At 41.3% G+C, this 19,552-nt stretch overlaps 1 long non-coding RNA gene across 1 annotated transcript; it reads right to left on the minus strand.

The window, feature by feature from the left end:
• Nucleotides 1-3,443: 3,443 nt before the first annotated feature.
• LOC135208729 (uncharacterized) lies at nucleotides 3,444-16,840 on the minus strand. Its single transcript, XR_010313209.1, has 2 exons — nucleotides 16,641-16,840; nucleotides 3,444-4,419 (listed from the first exon to the last, which is right to left on the minus strand). It is a non-coding gene; the product is annotated as an uncharacterized LOC135208729 (long non-coding RNA).
• Nucleotides 16,841-19,552: the final 2,712 nt, after the last annotated feature.

The raw sequence follows: 19,552 nt of genomic DNA on the forward strand, positions 1-19,552 counted from the left end.
AAGTACTATTATTATATACAGTCTCCTTTCATATGGCCCCTATACTTTTTTTAAAGTTCAAATTTCATTTTTAAACTGACACATTTTATAGATATCATTAAAGTAGCACCAACCAGAAAAATTCCAACTCTATACCTCATGCGTAAGCTTCAAAAAGATTGGATGTTTTAGAATTAGATTCTCTAATTTTCAAAGTACTAAAAGTAGAATTAGACCTGAGTTTTCAAAGTACTACAAGCTTTCAAAGAAAGGCTTCATCAGTTACTGATGCACTAAGCAGATAACAGCTACACTTGGGTGTGGGTGTATATATGTGGTCCTCCCTACATCTGATGTTGGGGGAACTTCATGCATGTACCCGAGTGTAGCTGTATTTATCCTTAGTACATCAGTATCTGATGATGACGACAAGGCTTTCAAAAACTTTTTTTACTTTAAAAATTAAAGAATCTAATTTAGACCATCCCACCTTATTGAAGCTTCAGTTTTAATATACTGTATATATACAGTGAAGTAGTGTAGTTTAATTAAATACATGACAAAAAAAAATTCATTAAGAGGTTGTTGTAGCTATTGTAACTAGAAGCATGGTTGTGGTGAATAAATGAAAGAATGAAATTTTTGTCAATTTTGGGCAGCGCTGGAGCAGGAAGGTCGTTATCTCCATATTGCTATCTTGGTGCCGACTTCTTAACCACTTTGTTTCCTCAGGTATTGGGTTACTATGTCTTTATATAAATTTCCCTCCCACCATTCAAAGCGGACAGAAGTAGACTGACTGGCTATGAGTGTCTGTACCTATTAATCGTCTGGGGGAAGTAGATGGATAAAAAATGGATATTCATAGAAAACAGACTTCTTGTTTTTTTTTGTTTCTTAATTAGTTTCTCCTCAACTTTCAGATGAACACACTTCTATTTTTGCTTGCACACTTGAAACCAATATAGGAAATAAATGCAACAACTTTCCCCTACTAGGTGTAATTTGAACACATACATCCATTATGAGAAGGGGTAGTGCTAAACAACTGCACAATGAAAATCCTTCTTTCTGTATCTGTAGTGTGTCAGCATTTACCCGTCTTCTAAAGAGTACGTACTTTGTTTAAATTCTACCTCAGATGGAAGGGATCCTTCAACCATTTCCACTTTCACATGCAAGGCTTTCAAATGTTTACAAAGTACAATGCAGTCCTACAAATTGAAGTACACCACAATTTATATAACCACCAGCAATGTTGAGCACAGGTTTATGCAAAGCATGACCTGGATACTTTTACATATTTCAGAATCATCATATTCCAGGACACAAAAGAGAATGTGAAAATTTTGAAATCTGGTAAACATCGAAATTAACATTTCAGCAACAAGAAAGTGATTTTGAACCAATTAGGTGATGAGAAAATGTGAAAATATTGTACTATCTGGTAAATACCAAAGTTCCTAGGTAGCTTTAAAAATGTTACACTTAGCTACTCAGCAGCTGCAGCTTCTATACACCTCTTAAGGAAATTCCCAAACCTATATAATTAAATAGTACAGGCAAGTAGCAGAAATAGCAGTCCATGCTCATTATCTCCACCCAACAAAGGTATGATCTGGTGAAAATGACCTTGTGAAGGCTCCCATACATGACAATGTAACTGGATGTGCCAATTCAGTTTAACAGTGTATGGTTAAGTACTGTGAGATCGCAGTGGTGTCAAGTCGGATGCTTTCAAGAATTTTATAAAGTTAACTACTGGCGAGTAAGTGTTACAATGTATGGTTAAGTATGGGGAGATCACAATGGTGCCTAATCAGATGCTTTCAAATTCAGAATTTAACAATAACAAAGTTAATTACTGGTGACTAAGATTTACAATGTATGGTTAAGTATGGCAAAATCACAATGGTGCCTAGTCAGATGCTTTCAAGTTTAAGAATTTAACAAATACAAAGCTAACTACAGAGTTACAATGTATGGTTGAGTATGGTGAGATCACAATGGTGCCTTGTCATATCAAATTTACTATATTGATTGCAGAACACCTTAAACTAGGTAACAACTGTTAGATAATCAGTGTCCAAATTTGATTTGGGTGAAGGCCTGTCCAGATGATCGGGCCTGATCGGCGGACCTCCCCTCTAACGGGCACACTTAACGGACAAACCGTCAAATTGCCCGATGGGTCTTGTAGCAAAATCACCATGGTGGTGCCCAATGGCTTGAGCTTCGACCCTGGCAGACATACGTTAACCTTATACATTTCTTTTTTAGTGTCATTCTTTCCACCATAATCTCTTCTTTTTCATCACACACAAAGCAATTACCATGCTACACAATATATTATTTGTATGGTGCTTTTACGTTGCATGGAACCAGTGGTTATTCAGCAATGGGACCAAAGGCTTTACGTGACTTCCGAACCACGTCGAGAGTGAACTTCTATCACCAGAAATACACATCTCTCACTCCTCAATGGAATGGCTGAGAATCAAACCTGCGACCACCATTATAATCTTCTTTGTGATATGGCACCATGTTTATCGTACCGCACTGAACACACTACTGGCATCGTCTGGCACGCTCACCTCTCCATCGCTTCACCTGTGTGGACAACATACATTCACAGGTAAGCCTGCCAGAATTTGCCTGTCAACCCCGGAGCACGCCGATCAGGCCCATACGAGTGGACAGGCCTTTAGCAACAATGTCTTCATGGATCTTGAGTATGGACAGAAACCAAGAATCTGCAATGGACAAGAGAAGTTGTAAACTTTGTAATCTCTTGTTCAATTAACTTCTCAAGGTTTCAGTTTAACAATGAAACTACTACAGCGCACTATTATTATGATGAACACTATCTCCACAACATAGGTTTAGTAGTTGAAAAACTAGGCGATGCAACTTATGCCTAATCAGCCTGTGACACTTCCAGCAGAGGCTACGTTTCACAGCAATGTGCACAAGCTTAAACACGTTCACGCCGTAACAAATGATATATATTGTAAAAATAAATACCAGATCATTGTGTGGAGCTGTTTCGCTAAGTTTCTGCTATTTTGTATTTGTCAGTGGCTTTCACCAGAGGAACATGCCGAATTAAGTTAGAAGATATAAACACTAAACCAAATGAAGAGAAAGTTTCTAGATTTTACCGATTTCTTAACTTTAACCTGCTAACACAGTAACTACAGCTGCATGTCGAATCATACAAAGAGCCACTAGCATAAAAAGGCCATTAATCAAATATTACAAAAATTAAGCAATGTTTTCACTTGTATTCAACAGTAACAAACTACTTCACAATTACATCCTCAGAAAAATTTCAATTTTGACTGTCTAGGACAGGGGTTGGCAACCTTTCGGACAGCTATGCAGTCTCTCTGAGGGGGAGAATGATATCAAATGTACTCTATGGATTGCTTAATACCCTAAACTAGGTAACAACTGTTAGATAATCAATGTCCAGGTGTTATGATGGCAAGCTGGAAGTGGTTCCATGGGCCAGAGATTGCAGATATCTGGTCCGACAAATTTGATTTGGAATAACGTCTTCATGGATCTTGAGTATGGAAAGAATCCATGAATCTGTAATACACAAGAGAAGTTGTAAAAAAGTTGTAAAACTTGTAATCTCCTTTGTTCAATTAACTTTACAAGGTTTCAATTTAACAATGAAACTACTAGTATACTATTATTATGATTAATTAATACTATCCCCACACATGACAACAGTAGTTGACAAATATACTAGGCAATGCAACTTAACGCCTAATCAGTCTTTGATACCTCCAGGTATATGTTGTAAATATGTAAATATGTTGTAAATACCGGATCATTGTGTGGAGTCGTTTCATTATGTTTCTGCTTTTTTTGTATTTGTCATTGGCCTTCACCAAAGAAGACTGGTGAATTAAGTTAGAAGATATTAGTATGAAACCAAATGTGGAGAGTGAAAACCAAATGAAGACACTCAAAGTTTCTTGACTACCAATTTCTTAACTTCAACCTGCCAACACCAATAACTACAACTGCATGTTGACTCACAAATAGCCACCAGCAGAAAAAGGCCATTAATAAAATATTTAAAAAATAAAAATGAAGCAATGTTTTCCCTTGTTATGAACAAAAACAAACTAGTACTTAAGAAATTATTACATCCTCATAAAAATTCCAATTTTAACACTAGGTCAGGGGTTGGGAACCTTTTGGACAGCTATGCAGTTTCTCTGAGGGGGAGGCCATGATGTCAAATGTGTACTATATGGATGGTTTGACACCTTAAACTAGTAACAGCTGTTAGATAATAATCAGTGTCCAGTTGTTAAGTTGGAAGTGGTTCCGTGGGCCGGAGGTTGCGGATATCTGGTCTATGACAAATTTGATTTGGAATAAAATCTTCATGGATCTTGAGTATGGACAGCATCCAAGAATCTGTAATAAACAAGAGAAGTTGTAAAACTTGTCAGCTCCTTTAATTAACTTTTCAAGGTTTCAGTTTAACAATGAAACTACTTCAGTGTACTACATGTATTATTATGATTAACACTATCCCCATACCATAACAATAGTATTTGACAAATAAACTGGGCAATGCAACTTAAATGCCTAATCAGCCAATGAGACACCTCCAGCAGAAGCTGATGTTTCACAAAGCTATGTGCATCAGCTTACTCGATACATTCAGGGAGTAAGAAATGGAAATACTGGATCGTTTGTTTGTTTGTATGGTGTTTTTACGTTGCATGGAACCAGTGGTTATTCAGCAACGGGACCAACTGCTTTACGTGACTTCCGAACCACGTCGAGAGTGAACTTCTATCACCAGAAATACACATCTCTCACTCCTCAATGGAATGGCCGAGAATCGAACCCGCGACCACCGCGGTGGGACGCTAATACCATACCAATCACGCCACCGAGGTGCTCTGGATCGTGTGGAGTCATTTCATTACGTTTCTGCTTTTGTGTGAATTTGTTTCATTATGTTTCTGCTTTTTTGTATTTGTCAATGGCCTTAACTACTGTACAGTATTAAGATAACATTCTGTAGATACAACATTACAAAGTTTGGGGGTACACAACTATGATTCTTCACGAATTTCAAAAAAATCCTTACTTGTGAGTTCAAGATTGCTAATATACTCCTCCAATCAAACCTTATTGGAACAACCCTGGATATGAAGAGGCAAATTAATTAAGAACATGCTGTAGCATTATATGATGAAAACATCTGCAAGTGAAGACTTAAATAACAAATGGTAAAAACTCAAAAAAATAAATATGATGCTACACAAGCGATGACAGCACTTATCATGAAACTTGAATTTTGGACTGCTGTGGTAGGAAGCTTACAGCTATATAATTGCCTGGTAAGTCACTTATAACAAAACTGGGTTAAGTCACCAATGAATACTGACTGACTATCATTCCTTCTGGCATTCAACTATGGGCTTACTGACAAGTTTGGTTCGTGTTTAAATCTTGAATACTTATAATGGTGGTACTGTATAATAGCACACACAAAAAGACCTAAATATTAGTTAAAAATAAAAATATAAGCATAAAAATCAAGAATAAAGGACAAAACTGAAGAGCTACTGATGAGCAAAATGGAAGACCATCGGTTTCCCTACAATTGAACAATTCAAGTTTTTATTCTGTATCTAGCAAAACAGTTTCTGGGCTTGTTAAAATTGCATATTCAATAAGTTAACCTTTAAAGTGAGAGGAATAAGGCAATCAATCATTGGAGAAAGGCTGAAGAATTTAATTTAAAAAAAGCAATCACATAATAAACTCCTTGTTCTGTTTTCCTTTCTCACAATTTCTTTCGTGTTCTACAATTGTATGAGGAAAACTGCCGGAGGGTCCATTTGTAGAAGAGATTTGATGACTGACCAAAGGCAAGTCAGTAGCAAGAGAGATGATCAAAGAACAACCTCCTTCCCAAGTCTCCTTAACAGAGTTCTCCAGGGTGGACCTCCCTCTCACCTTTGACAGCCGTTTCTGAGCACCCATTGATTCTGCCTACTTAACGCAGGAAGAGCTCCACTCATGCTTTTACTAGAGCATAAACAAATTGCATCAGGTACGTCTGCAGATCGAGAGGAATCTGCCCTTAACCTTATTCTCTCTCTCTCTGGACCTGTTTTCACCTCTCATTATTCCTTCCCTTGTTAACCTACAAGGGCAGTGTAAAATCTTTGTAAAGTGTTACTTGAATTCAGTGAATTAATGAAGTAATTATTCCCCTTGGCAATAACAAGAGGTGAATTAATTACCTCCTCAAATCTTGCTCTTTAATGTTCATATGATAGGTATCTTGAGGTAAATTTATACTCATCAGACATCTCTCTGCCTTTCAGGAGTCAATGTCCATTGCTATTTGGGTAAGGCGAGTTTGTCCTGACCCAAGTGTGCATGTGTAGGGCTGGGCCTTTGTATAATAAGGCACCCTGTGGGTTATTAAGACCTGCGATGTTGTACGCAAGTATCTGTTTGTATACTTCCCATCCTTGTCGGAGATTGCGACGATAATTTCTAAGTCAATATCTTCTTTGGGTATACAAGCGAAGATGTTTCACACTTATGATGATAAACTTAATATATTTGCGAAACTACATCTCTTGAGTAGAGGCAAGAAGGTGGTTAAGAGAACTTGATTCTAGGAGAGGAAGGAGAGTTCTGAGTTACAATGCATTTACAAAATCATAGGAAAGCAAAGCTTAGGTCAGCACACTAACATAGACAGACGAACATATGAGAGGAAGTCACGCAGTCGTCTGTGGGTTATAGGTCAACATGTTCTCAGGCGAAAGCACTATGACCTGTTTTTCACAACAATGAATTTGATTACCACAGGCAAATGCAAACCAGGGCGCTGATACAGCACACCAAGGCTTAGCTTGCATTCTTTTATCAGTCCCTATCACACTCCTTGCTATCTCAACAGTGACCCCTTGGGTCATCGGCTTATTTATATATGGAATATATATATTTTTAAATGTAACACTTACACATGAATTCAACATCAATGAAGTACTTTGCCCATCATTCTTTAGTGACTTACCTGGGGACAGAGTACCCCTTTTCAGAATATTTCCTCGGTGCACTGATTCTATTGAACTGAGTGATACTGTGTATTCTTTTTGCTGTTAAAGTTATTCTGTAAATTGTAAATAATTTAATTTTCACTTACTCAGGCTATCACTCTGGCAACCTTGCATTCCCCTTTTCTTGTTAGATTCTGCAGCCCCATTATCAAGGCTAGCTAAAATTCCCATAATTAATGTTCACATGCTCACAGACATAACACTGTCCAAAACTTTAACTGCAGCAGCATAGGCCACTGTAATATTACTCATTTTAAAACTTTTATGTCACGTTTCATCTACGTAAATAACGTATAACCCTTGATGGAGTTTACTTTATGATGAGGATTAATTTTGTGTAAATTTAGACATAAGTTGGATTGTATATTAAGAAAAAGTATATAATTTGTTTAAAGGTTATACAATCAATTTAAGTAAATTCTATGTAATGCCTTATTGGCAGCCAACTGATAAATGACCCAAAGTCACACAAAATCTAGTTTTGCTCCAAAAACTGTAAAATGACAAGGAACATGGACATATTATTTAACATAATATTGTCACCATTTACAAACTAGTTAAGTCACACGATATTGGTCCCAGTGGATTTTTGGATTAACTATGCATATTAATTAACAAGCTTACTTGGCACAATAATTAGCTCATAACAGAGGTTATGGGCTAGGGCAGCCAGTGTAACTATCAACCAAATGGATATCGGGTACAAAGTAGGGGGAAGTTTTACTTTAATACCAGCTCCAGTTCCACTGGAATGAAAGGTTAAACACGAACAACAGTCCTATACAGTAGATATATCACTATCAGTAAATTTATGATAGATTGGCGCATAAGTTTTGTACTAATCATGTTATGGAGACAAGTCCAGAGTGTAAGAAATCCACTATCAAATAATAGTTTAAAGTAAAATCCTACCCTATTCCCATACTTGGATGGATTTGCAAAGGGTAAATGACCGAGCAGCAACATAGTAGCCACTGATCCCAGAATGTGGCTACCTTCCCGAAAAAGTACTTTAATTCGCTGCCGTGAACATCAGTCGAGTTGTGGCCCATCCTAGCAGCAAACAGACACACCTATGCTCCTCAAGTAGTAAGTGTTTTCTCCAAAATTACGAAATGGCATAATTCAAGCAATTTTTCAGGAAGAGGCCATGTTCTGAGAGCAGTGGCTGTTACGTCACCATTCAGTCATCTACCCTCGGAGTTAGGTACAACAGGCTGCCACCTTCAAATGTACGAGCAGTCAACCCCTAGCCACTTAACCTTAATTACATGTGCAGCCAACCTCTTGCCACTTGACCTTAACTGTACGTGCAGTCAGCCCCTAGCTACTTAACCTTAATTATGCGCAGTAAACTCCTAGCCCCTTCACTTAACCTTCATTGTATGCATGGTCAAGCCCTGGCCACTTAACCTTAATTGTATGTGCAGTCAACCCCTAGCCACTTAACCTACATTGTAGGCATGGTCAACCCCACTTAACATGATATTGTAATGATACAATTAAGTTTGTTCATACTAACCTGGCAGATATATATATAGCTGTATTTTCCGAAGTCCGACAAATTAAAAAACTTACGACACACGTAGTGGGAGTCAGGTGGTTAGTACCCATTCCCGCCGCTGGGAGGCGGGTATCAGGAATCATTCCCATTTTTCTATTGAATAATTTTTATTTCCACTGTCTCCTGAGGGGAGGTGGGTGGGTACTTAATTATATATACTGCCAGGTAAGTATGAACAAACTTAATTGTATCATTACAATATCATTTTGTTCATGAAACTTACCTGTCAGATATATATATAGCTGAATCCCACCTTTGGTGGTGGGAGTAGACAGAATAGAGATTTTTTAGAAACATATATATGCAGATAAATGATATCTTGATTCCTTACCTGTTAGCATAGCTGACTTCGTGGTTACTGCCGCGTAAGTCTGCTTGTGCTATAAGAGTTGCCAGCGAGGTAGAGACCTATATAGCTGGTGCACTCAAGATGATCTGTCAACGGGGGCGTGACCACGATGTGACTAGACCATTGACCATACACTGAGGGCAACGAAGTAAAAAAAACCACCTGGCCTAGTCTACCAAAGGTATACCACTAAACTAGACTAAAGAAGGGAGATCCGCCTCGGGCGGTCAACCCCACAACCAAAAAAAAAAAAACACAATTAAAAGCTCATCTAACCACTAAAGGAAAGGATGAGTGCTACCTCCTGCCCCCCAAAACAGGGGTGTCCTGGCAGCGACGTATGGTCCAAGCGACGAGCAATGTTCGTATGTCGCTTTCACCTCCCGCAGGTAGTGTGAAGCGAACACCGAGTTGCTCCGCCAATATGTGGCACTCAAAATGTCACTGAGTGCCATATTTCTGTGAAAGGCTATCGAAGTCGAAATAGCCCTCACCTCGTGGGCATTCACTTTTAAAAGCTTCATGTCACTATCACTACATGTGAATGAGCTTCCTTAATGGTGTCTCTCAAGAAGAAAGAAAGCGCGTTCTTTGACATGGGAAGATCGGGCTTCTTAACCGAGCACCACAAGTTGCCCGAAGGTCCTCTACAGTCCTTCGTTCTGTCTAAATAGAATTTGAGAGCCCTGACAGGCACAGGACTCTCTCTGGCTCATTACCCACGATCTCTGTCAAACCCTTGATTTCAAATGTCTTGGGCCAAGGGTTGGACGGGTTTTCGTTCTTTGCTAAGAACATAGGGCTTAAAGAACAAACCGCATCCGAGTTCTTAAACCCAACATGCTTGCTTATAGCCTGGATCTCACTAACTCTCTTCGCCGTCGCCAGAGCAGTTAGAAAAAGTGTCTTCCTTGTAAGGTTTCTAAGCGAAGCTAAGTTGAGCGGTTCAAAATTACTGGACATCAAAAACTTTAGAACAATGTCTAAATTCCAAGAAGGGACTCTTGGTTGAGGTACCTTCGAAGTCTCGAAAGACTTAGAAGATCATGAAGGTCTCTGGTTGTTGGCTAAGTCCAGTCCTCTATGCCTAAAGACTACAGAAAGCACACTTCTGTAGCCTTTTATCGTAGGTACCGCTAAGCGAACTTCATTTCTCAAGTAGAGAAGGAAGTCTGCGATCTGGCTCACAGAGGTAGAGGTGGAGGAAATGTCTTTCTTCCTGCACCAGCTCCGGAAAACAGCCCACTTGGATTGGTATACGGCAATAGAAGAAGGTCTTCTAGCCGTTGCAATTGCTTTCGCCACAGGTCTGAAAAACCCCTCGCTCTGGCCAACTTCTGGATAGTCTGAACGCAGTCAGACTCAGAGCGGGGAGGTTTTTGTGATACCTCTCGAAGTGGGGCTGTTTGAGTAGATCTATCCTTGGAGGCAGAGTCCTCGGAAAGTCTACAAGAAAGGACATGACCTCTGTGAACCAGTCGGTCGCTGGCCAGAAGGGGGCGATGAGAGTCATCCTCGTTCCTCTGATTGCCGCGAATTTTCTATCATCTCCCTAGGACCTTGAACGGGGGAAAGGCATATACGTCTAGTCCCGTCCAGTCCCCGCAAAGAAAGGGGCGTGCTAACTGCTACTGACTCCTGGGGGTCTAGAACTGGAGAGCAGTACAGTACAGCGGGAGTCTCGTTGTCCTGGAAGTTGCGAAGATGTCTACGAGAGGACATCCCCATAACTTCCACAACCTCTGGCATATTTCCTGATGAAGAGTCCACTCCGTCGGCAGAAGTTGACCTTGTCGACTGAGCAGATCTGCACGGACGTTTTCTACCCCTGATATGAATCTCGTCAGTATAGAGACGTCGTGTGCCTTCGCCCATAACAGGATTTCCTTTGCAAGGAAGAACAGGGATCGAGAGTGGGTTCCTCCCTGTTTCTTGAGGTATGCCAGGGCTGTGGTGTTGTCCGAGTTGATCTGCACCACATTGCCGGAGACTTCGTTCTGAAAGAACTGGAGCGCCAGATGAACTGCTGCAGCTCTTGAGGTTTATGTGCCAGGACACCTGTTCCCCTCTCCAGGTGCCTGACACTTCCTTCCCCCCCAGTGTTGCTCCCCACCCGTGGAAGACGCGTCGGAAAACAACACTAGGTCGGGGTTCTGAAGCTTGAGGGAAAGACCCTCTGCGAGCTTCAAAGGGTCGGTCCACCATCTTAGGTGTTCCTTTACCTCTTCTGATAATACCAGAATCGAATCCAAAGTGTTTTTGTGCTTCCAATTGTCGGCAAGGAAGAATTGAAGAGGTCTGAGGTGCAACCTCCCTAGGGAAAAAACAAACTTCTCAGTGAGGAAATGGTCCCCAGCAACTCATCCATTCCCTCACCGAGCATGATTCCTTCCCCAGAAAGGTTGACACTTTGCTTAGGCAATCTAGTTGTCGCCCCTGGGACGGAAAAGCCCGAAAAGCCACTGAGTCCATCTGAATCCCCAGATAGACTAAAGACTGAGAAGGGGTCAGATGTGACTTTTCGAGGTTCACCAGAAGCCCCAGGGACTTCGTTAACGCCAAAGTCGTGTGAAGGTCCTCCAGACACCACCGTCTTTCGAGGCGGCTCGTACGAGCCAGTCGTCCAGGTAGAGAGATCCTGACATTGGAAAGATGAAGCCACCTCGCAATGTTCTTCATCAGTAGGGTGAATACCATGGGAGCAGTGCTGAGTCCAAAAGCAGAGAGGCCCTGAATTGAAACACTTTTCCTTTCAGGACAAACCGCAGGTATTTCCTGGACTGGGGGTGGATGGGGACGTGGAAATACGCGTCCTGGAGATCTAGTGAAGCCATCCAATCCCCCGGTCTCAAGGCTCCCATACTGACTGAGGTGTCTCCATCTTGAACCTCTGCTTGATGAAAACAAAGAGGTTCAGGTTGCTGACATCAAGTACCGGTCGCCATTCCCCCGACTGCTTTGGCACCAGGAACAGTCTGTTGTAAAATCCAGGGGAATTCAAGTCGGAGACCTGTTCTACGGCGTGTTTTCACGATCATCTGATCTAACAGATCGTAAAGCACTTGTTGCTTTTCTCCCCGATAGGAAGGAGACATGTCCCTGAGTGTCGTAGACAGCGGGGGTGGTTTCAGGAACGGGATACGGTAACCCTTCTTTAAGATGCCACGGACCATTTGTCCGCACCTCTCTCTTCCCAGGCTTGCGCAAAAAGCTGAAGCCTGGCTTCCAACCGGTGACTGAAGGACTTCTGCTTCACTTCTTGTTCTTGGCCAGCGCAGTGGCTCTGCCTCTAGACGTGCCTCTTCCTCGAGGGGCTGGTCTCGAGGAAGAACTACTCGAAAGGGCTTCGATTTCTTGAGAATCGAAACTCCGAGGACGAAGGAACCGCAGGTCTCCTTGAAGATTGTGCGAGGAGATCTTGCGTGGCCTTCTCCTGAAGACTGGTCGCAATGTCTTTTACCATAGCCTGGGGGAAGAGATGATCCGAAAAGGAGCGAAGAGCAAGTCTGCTTTCTGTGACGGAGAAACAGATTTAGCTGTAAAATTGCAAAACAGGGATCTCTTCTTCAAGAGCCGTGCAAAAAGTGAGCTGTAAGCTCCTCCGAACCATCTCTGACGGCCTTGTCCATACACGACATTACGCTGGACAGCTCCCCCAGACTAATCGAGTCGGAACTCCTAGACTTGGCATCCAGAACTCCCAAACACCAATCTAGAAAGTTGAAGACCTCTAACGTCCGAAAGAGGCCTTTAAGGTGGTAGTCCATTTCGTAGTTGACCAGGAAACTTTCGAAGAGGACAGGTGAGACCTCCTCGAGGCATCCACAATGCTGGCGAAGTCTCCTTGGGCTGACGAGGGAAGTCTAATACCTACGTCTTCTCCCGTCTCATACCAAATGCCAGCCTTCCCACTAAGTCTCGAAGGTGGCAGGGCAAAGAAGTCTTTCCCTGGGAGTTCCGTTTGGCTCCATCCAGTCATGGACCTTACGAAGAGCCCTCTTAGTTGAAAGGGACTTCTTCATTCTGACGAATGCCGAGACCTTGTTGATCTTGGAAGAAGAAAGTTGTGAAGGAGGAGAGCGAGGAGCTTCCGGGTGAAACGTCTCTCCAAACTCTGATTGAAGAAGGCGGGTCAAAACCTGGTAGTCGGAAGAGAACTGCGCCAAAGGTTTATCATCATCCACTTCAACCGAAGCGTCGCTAACCTCTGCATCCGACACAGGTGAAGTTGGAGGCAAATAGGCTGGACCAAGGACCATCTGGTCTAAGTTTCCAAGAGGCGCGTTGCTGTGAAGTGGAAGGTAAAGCTGACTCATTAAAAGAAACTCCGGTCGTATCTCTAAGACCCGAAGTAACTTGCAAAGTCTCATCACAAACAGGTGGGAGGCGACGAAACTCCACATCTTCGTCCACCCCAGCGTCCGCTGGCGCACACCTGGCGTCCACTGCGCACACCTGGCGTTCCACTGGCGCATACCTGGCGTCCACTGGCGCCACGCCTGGCTGCAACTAGCGCGGGATTGGCGTCCACTCGCGCGCCGCTGGCGTCCACTGGCGCACGCTTGGCGTCCACTGGCGTGCGAATGACATTTACTAATGCGCGCTTAACATCTCGTGCGCGCTCTGCTTCAGCTGGTGCACTCTTAGATGCCACTGGCGTTCGCTTGGCTTCCGACCGAGCGTCAGGAACGTGAACTTGCACCGAAGCGCTCACGCAAGTATCGAGCTCTCGCACCGCAAGCTTACGAGCGGGTTAATACCGCTTCATGCGCCGAGCGAGGCAAAATCCTCTTCACGTTCTCCAGAGAGCCGCTGGGGAGTCGCACGAACTCTAGCAGGCGAAGAAAGTGGAGAGATAGACGAGCGAGGAGAGGGAGAGGGAGACCTTCTTAGATCTCTTCACAGCGTAGACGGTCATCCTTTCTCCTGGGGACGTGGTTTGCGTCCCTTTCTTAGCAAGAGCATCAGTAAGCTGTTGCTGCAAAGAGCGCAGGATCTTCTCAGTAGGAGAGGATTCCTTGTCAGGTGACGGGCTGATCCTGTGAGAAGGCGAGGGGCGAGGGGACGCCTTCTTCCTTCTCCCAGAAACTGCCGTAGCACGCGCTCGAGAGCGACTGGGGCGCTCAACAAAGTCATCATCCGATGACTCCTTACGCTTCTTCTGTGGCGGGAAGGCAGCGAACACACACTCAGGCGATGATCGCCTCTCGAGAGCCAAAACTGGACGTGAAGCGTCACGATCACCAACGCTCCTTTTCAGCGGGCGTGAAATAGAATGAGAGCTCCACCCCTTGTGCGGGGAGGAAGCCTCTGAAGAAGAGAAACACTCTTTCAGGAGGCGTGCACGCGCACGCTCCTTGGCAGTCTGTGTAACGTCAACAGATACTGCCGAAGGCACGTCAGATCGGTGGGCGTTCCCCGTAACCCTCCTGCGGCTTTCGACATGCCCTCTCCCTGAAACCTGGGAGTCCGGCAGCGGTCTAGGCCTAGAGGCGAAATGGGGCCGATCTGACGCACCCTCCACCAATGAAGGAGCACTGTCACTGCACTTTGCACCTTCACTTTTGCCTTCTAAGGCGAGCACTTTAGATTCTAAATTACGAATCGACTAAGATAAGTGTAAGGGTATTACCCTCCACAGACACTGATTCAGGGCCCGAAGGCAACACTACAGGGTTAGGAGTAGTGATTAAAGGAGGGTTAGTAGGAGAAACATGAACTTCCTGACGTTTACCTGAAACGCTCCTGGAGGAAGACCTCCTTAACCTATCCCGTTCAAGCTTACGCAGATAGGACTCATACGCTCATCCAGAATCAGAAAGACACTCACATTCCTTGCAGCGACTTTCATACATACAATCATGCTCTCTGCAACTCTTACACAAAGTATGAGGGTCCACTGATGCTTTCAGTAGCCTACCTCGACAATCACTCTTGGTACAAAACCTGGCGCTAGCCGAACTAGAACCAGACATCTTATTTAAAGAGAAATCAAGCCAAAATCAATCAAATCCACAATCAACGTGTGCCTAGCCACCGATCCAAAAGTCAAGATACCAAAAAATCAAAAAGGGGTACTTATAGTAGCCAAGTTTCCTAAATTCAAGACGGAGGTGCTGAAAACTGTGTTTACAACACCGGCGACAGAAAAATTATGAATAGAAAATGGGAATGATTCCTGATACCCGCCTCCCAGCGGCGGGAATGGGTACTAACCACCTGACTCCCATACGTGTGTCGTAAGTTTTTTAATTTCTGTCGGACTTCGGAAAATACAGCTATATATATATCTGGACAGATAAGTTTCATGAACAAACTACATTGTATGTGCGGTTAACCCCTAGCCACTTAACCGTCATTGTGTGCGTGCATCCCTTAGCCACTTAACCTTCATTGTGTGCATTGTAGGTATGCACGGTTAACCCCTAGCCACTTAACCTACATTGTATGCATGGTCAACCCCTAGCCACTTAACCTTCATTGTGTGTGCATTGTAGGCATATCGCACGGTTTAACTCCCTAGCCACTTAACCTACATTGTATGTCAGGTCAACCCTACCACTTAAAAACCTTCTTGTTGTGTGTGCATCCCTTAGGCCACTTAACCTTCATTGTATGCGCGGTCTGCACCTAATCACTTAACCTTAATTGTATGCACAGTCAACCCCTAGCCTCTTAACCTACATTGTATGCACAGTCAACCCCTAGCCACTTAACCTACATTGTATGCATGGTCAACCCCTAGCCACTTACCAAACCTTCATTGTGTGTGGTCAACCCCTAGCCACTTACCTTAATTATTTACTCAAGTCAACCCCAAGCCACTTGAACTTGATTGTATGTGCAGTCAACCCCTAGCCACCTAACCTTAACTGTATGTGCAGTCAACCCCTGGCCACTTGACCTTAATTGTATGCACAGTCAACCCCTGACCACTTAACCTTAATTGTGTCCGTGGTCAACCCCTAGCAACTTAACCTTAATTGTATGAGCAGACAACCCCATGCCACTTAACCTTAATTACCTATATGCACAGTCAACCCCTAGCCAGTTAACCTTCCAACTCTTAGGCCTCTGCCACTGGAAATCAAGCCTTGCCCTGCCTAGCCTAATGATAAGCTGGCTGAACATTGTAGGTATACTTAAATACCTAATGTAAAAAATGGAGGAAATCTCCACCTACACACAACATGCAATCGGTTGGAAAAATACACTAGCCTTTGGGTCACGTGCTTGACATTTAGGCCTATACTATAGGTATAGCTATACTAGTTTATATCTTTACTCACATGGTCTAATGGTGGGCTTCTGTGACCCAAACTGGTTAAACGCCTACCCTCAACACTGACGGAAACCTACTACCTAGCTTATGACAAATTTGCTAAGCAAACACGCCATTTAAATGAGGCTTATTACTTGCTATCTATCTTTCACCTGCAGTAAGGCAGTTTAGCTATGTTACAGGTTTGTGCCCAAGACAACATAGACACTTCAGCAGTGGCCAGTCCAGATTAAAAGAATCATCAAATTAACAAATTACCCCATCCTAATAAGGTAATAGGTAGTACTAGGAAAATGCGTACATTTTTTTTAAATCATGTGCCAGTGTGAAAGTAAAATAACTTACATTGCGTCAAGACAGCAAGAATTTATATTTTCCAAATACAACTGTTTAACTGCCATGACACCAATCTTCTTAGCACTCATTGCCTTGGGCTGGGGATGGTCAGAGTCTTTATGTTTTGGACTGACTCTAGTCTAGTTTAGACAGGGGTAGGATCATGGATGATGGATCACAGGCCACGGGGTGGCGTATTCCGCACTGGCAGTTGCTGGCAGCCAATTTTCAAGATGATAATTCGCCATAATCCCTGCTGTCAAATAATGCCGTAGCATTCAGATAAAAAATATTTATAAAACGTAGTTTCATTCATATTATACCATGAATTAATACCTATAAATATAAATATACTTTCCACGCAATCTATTAAGACTTTCGCTATACTATCGTATTTAATTTTAGGCTCGTTCTCACTTTGAAATTTCGTGCAACCGACGCTAAGGACATCTATTGATAGTTACTGTAACTATAAAACCGAAATCGACAAGTCAATAGCAAGTCTTTTGCTTACCCCGAAGATATTAAGCTCGACTTTACGTAGAATAGGTTATGTAATATTTTACAAAAGCAATATACAATAAGAATTCCTAAGTGAATTTTGATTTATTTGTGGTGCAGATGGGATTGAATACCACAATAAAACTATTAAAAAAATAAAATTAAAAACATTAGCTAATGACTGTAGTCTACCACGCCTGGACAACTAAACGATTATCATCTTAATTGTACTATTTTCGATAGAAAACATTTATATACCACGTTTTACTTCTAAATACAATAAATAATCCATGATAATATGCAAATTATGATAAAAACATAAAAACGTTCTCAGAAAGAAAGGAGAAACCAGAAGGGTGATCTGCAAAACTAATTTGGTAGCAGACGACATGTTTAAACGTGAAACACTAATAACAAGAAAACACAATATAATATTGAAAAACGTTGAGATAAAAATGAAATGACATTTGAACGTTTCGGAATAAATATGCTCAACTATTCATGGCTAGAAAACTTAGCCATGAAAATTCCGAAGACTAATTTACGGTAAGATAAGCTAGATTTTATAGAAGTGGAATGACTTATAAGGTAGGATGAAGCTCTTTGGTTTATTTGTAGTATAAATGTATTCGATTATTGGAACAAAAACTATTAAACCAAATATCCAATATATTATTATATACAATATAATAATAGTTGGCAACTTTTATGAACTTATAGTACCTCAGAAATAACTATTGTATCACAGGTAATAGAAAACAATAAACAAGTTGCATAAATATCATTAAGATGGCTTATTTAGTCTAAAATTTTGTGATCTTAGAACTTTTTCCTACATCGACTTGGTAAATAAGAAGTAGATGGCGCTCCAAAACTGACACAAGGATTTGAAGTAGAACACAGCCTAACGACCACAAATCATTAACACTGAAGTAACCTTGAATTCAATGTAGCCAAATCGTTCTCAGCATTCATATACGTACATCACACTCTCTAGATATATATATAAATATATACGCTGAATAGATGTGGAAATAAATCGTATTGACGGATACCATAACTAGAAAACAGAAATCGAAATGTTAATAGTAATTAGCAACTCTTTTGGCTACACCGTAGACATCAAGTTCGATTTTACGTGGAATAAGCTTTATTTTACCAAAGCATTATACAATAAGAGTTACTCAGTGAATTTTGATTTAGTTGTAGTCTAAAGGGGATTGAATACTATGAAGAAAACTTTTAAAAACATAAAAGCATTAGCTACTGACCATCGTCTACCGCGCCTGGACAACTAAACAACTATTGTCTTAATTGACCAACTATTGTCGATATAAAAAAATTCGTATACCACGTTTTGCTTTTAAATATATAATACATACTTAATAATAATATGTAAATAATAATAAAAACAAAGATTTCCTCAAAAAGGAGAAACCAGAGGGCTTTGATGCTTTTGGTATCACAAGTAGCAGACGTAATATTCTTTGAACATGAAAAACCACTAACAAGAAACAATAAAACATTGAAAATAAACCAAGTAGTGACATTTAAATTATTTGGAAGAAATACGCACAACTATTCGAGGCTACAAAACTTAGATTTATTGAAAATTCCAAAGATCTCATTTTCAATTAAGAGCAACATGAGTTAGATTTTGTTAAAGTGGCATTACTTTTAAGTTATATGAAGCGCCTTAGTTTATTTGTGATCTAAACGCATTCAATTATTGTAACAAAAACTATTAAAAAATATACCACATATTACTATAATATACAATATAATAAATACGTACACCTACGAAATAACTATTGTTTGAAGATTTACATTAGATATGTTAATAAATATTATAGCTAATACCAAACAACAAATAAGTTATATAAATATTATTCTAATGGCTTGTTTAGTCTAACATTTTGAGATCTTATAAGCTTTTCGCTACATCGGCTCGGTAAATTAAAAGGTAGACGACGCTCCAAGACTGACACAAGTTTTTGAGGTAAAACGCAACTTAACCATTATCAGATGTTAACGTAATTTTTCAGTTTTTAGTCAACCTTGTGATTTTGTTAACATTTAATATTAAGGCATTTAGTATTCAAGTATTTATTTTTAAGGAAATTTGTATTGTATATATATTACGAAAGTTAAATTGTAGTGTGGTGATTTTGCGCCTCCTCCCCGCTCGTTAAAGTTTTTTGAATTACCCTTTAACACTCGTATCTTTTTTGTTTACGTTTGGGTACGTGACTGGAGTCCTCGGTGAAGGAGGTTCATACTTACCTGGCAGATATATATAATTAAAGTGCCCACCCACCTCCCCTCAGGAGACAGTGGCACTGATAAAATATGAATAGAAAATGGGAATAGTCCTGATATCCGCCTCCCAGCGGCGGGAATGGTACCACCACCTGGCCGCC

Source organism: Macrobrachium nipponense, chromosome 35 (assembly GCF_015104395.2).
Source record: "Macrobrachium nipponense isolate FS-2020 chromosome 35, ASM1510439v2, whole genome shotgun sequence".
In the NCBI taxonomy this organism is placed as follows: Eukaryota; Metazoa; Arthropoda; class Malacostraca; order Decapoda; family Palaemonidae; genus Macrobrachium; species Macrobrachium nipponense.